The sequence below is a fragment of the Pristiophorus japonicus genome, chromosome 22 (genome assembly GCF_044704955.1).
Source record: "Pristiophorus japonicus isolate sPriJap1 chromosome 22, sPriJap1.hap1, whole genome shotgun sequence".
In the NCBI taxonomy this organism is placed as follows: domain Eukaryota; kingdom Metazoa; phylum Chordata; class Chondrichthyes; family Pristiophoridae; genus Pristiophorus; species Pristiophorus japonicus.
The window spans coordinates 31,068,895-31,071,510 of NC_091998.1; the positions used below are offsets into that span (position 1 = coordinate 31,068,895).

Sequence of the window (2,616 nt, forward strand, 5' to 3'; positions counted from 1 at the left end):
TTAAATGATGCAGGCTGACAAATGGCTGGCCCCATTGCAAAGAAAAGTATAATAGCGATTGATCAGAAGCAATAATTTCCTCACTAAAATATACCTAGAGTAAGCCTCCAATAGTCCAGAGTCTGAAAATATGTATGTTGAGAAGGTCACTTCACCTGAGAAGAGCTCCAGAGTCAATCCAAACTCCCCCAAAGTTGAAGCAGCCTTTTGAATGAAGCGACCTGCGATTTTAAAAATGGCACCCCAACGCTGGCTTTAGTTCGCTTCTCGGCCTTTTGGCTAAGATCATGCGTAACTGACCTACCAGCCACCATGACCTCCGGGTGGTTCTCCCTGGATCAGGAAGGTATATGCTTGCTTTTTTGGAAACAGGAGGTGGGTGGGGTGGCTTGACCCATCCACCTCCACGGAGGTGTGTGGGGGACCTGACCCATCCACCTCCATGGCACGAACCTGGTATTGCAGTACTTCCAGGAACGGTGCAGTGGCTCTAGGCCTTTTGGCTAAGAGCATTGGCGCAGAGTGATCCTTGGCGTGTGCAAGGTGACCTCTGGCGTTTGTGATTTGACAAAGAATTGGAACGATTGGCTACAAATTTAAAAAAAAAACAAAAAAAAAACGCTGGCTTTAGTTCAGAACAGTTCCACTTTCTCCGGGCGGTTTTTTGAGCGAGCGATATTGTGGGCGGTACGTGTGTGAGGTAGTGAAAGTGACAGTGGCCGATCTCCTGGGTGTTAGTTTGCCAAATATGGTCTTTACGACAAAAAAAAATGGGCGGACGGCATTATTGAATCTCGGCGTTAATTCCGTGCGGAAAGCAACTCTGGGTGATATTATGGCCGTTGATTTCACCCATTCTGATGATTCCACTCAAAAAAAGTGGGCGGGTGGTATTATTTTTTCCCGGCGTTACACACATGGGGAAAGTAACGCCCGCCAATAAGTTCACGAAAAATGCCCGTCAGTTCCCATTTTGTGGCTAAAATGGCCGATATATGGGCTTTATACATCATTTTAGTGGTAAATCGACGTTAAGTGGGCGTTAAGCATGCAAAAAAACGTGGAAAATCTAGCCCAATATCTGGTCATTATCACATTGCTGTTTGTGGGAGCTTGCTGTGCCCAAATTGACTGCCGCATTTCCCACATTACAACAGTGACTACACTCGAAAAGTACTTCATTGGCTGTAAAGTGCCTTGGGATGTCCTGATGTCATGAAAGGCGCTATATAAATGCAAGTCTTTCTTTCTTTCTCTCCCTCCCCTTGGAACTATTTGTCCTCTCAGCTTCAATGGCCATGTGACTGATTCCACACTTCCTGTAGCCATTGGGTGGACAGTTCCACCTGACCTCCCCTTCTTACTCCTTTAACTTGCTCATTTTTAACTTGTGTGCCCTGGTATTTGAACCATCACTGTACTGAAACGATGTGCTCGGATGGTTACTGTCACTTCCCTTCCTACCCTAGTTACAGTATTATAATTACATTTAGTTTTCCTACTATAATTTCATTAATATAGTTAATATGCTGTATAGTCACAACTGTATAATTAACATTATGGTTACAGTAATATGATTGTGTTATTACAGTTTGTTACATTACTATAATTATAGCAGGACAGTTACATTAATACTTACATTTGTATAATTACATTATTATCATTACAGTGATATAATTGTGTTAATATAGTTACAGTCATATACTTTATGTTGCATTAATATTGTTTAGATTAACAATCACATTTATATAATTACTTTGATATTGTGTAAAGAGAAAATTGTGTTGAAACCTTAAGAAGTTGTCAGCAAGCTTGCTGACTGTTTGCTACCAATATACAATGAGGGAATTTATATAGTGTTACACAGTGACAGACCTATACTATACCCACCAGCACTGTACCGCAGTGGCATACATTGACATCCACCAGTACTGTACCCCAGTGTAACAGTGGTAATCCTGTTCTCACCAATTCTGTACCCCAGTGTTATACAGTGACAGATCCATACCTACCAGTGCTTTACCCCAGTATTATACAGTGACAGACCCATAGCTACCAGTACTGCACCCCAGTGTTATACAGTGACATACCTGTGCTCACCAGTACTGTATCCCAGTGTAATACAGTGACAGACCTGTACCCAGCAGTAGTGTACCCCAGCGTTATACAGGTACAGACCTGTACCCACCAGTACTGTACCCCAGTGTTATACAGTGACAGATCTGTACCCACCAGTACTGTACCTCAGTTTTATACAGTGACAGACCTGTATCCACCAGTACTGTACCCCAGTGTTATACAGTGAAAGATCTGTACCCACCAGTACTGTACCCCAGTGTTATACCGTGACAGACCTGTACCCACCAGTACTGTACCCCAGTGTTGAACACTGACAGGTATTTCATTTGGCTATGAGTCTGGATGGACAAAGTCTGCTGCTGATTGCTTAAATAGATCGAGTATAAAAAGTTTTTCCCTCCATTAAGCTTTACTTAAATACTGGTGACAATACTGTAATATTATCACAGCAATATAATGATTTTTTTACAGATTATATCATTATGTTAACTTTAAAATATTTAGAGCAATGTAATTATAATAATGTAGAGATATTAA

General features: G+C 41.6%; 1 pseudogene; it reads left to right on the forward strand.

Annotated features, from left to right (window-relative positions):
- The first annotated feature begins 259 nt into the window (after positions 1–259).
- On the forward strand, positions 260–490 carry LOC139235256 (U2 spliceosomal RNA; annotated as a pseudogene).
- The last annotated feature ends 2,126 nt before the right edge of the window (positions 491–2,616 follow it).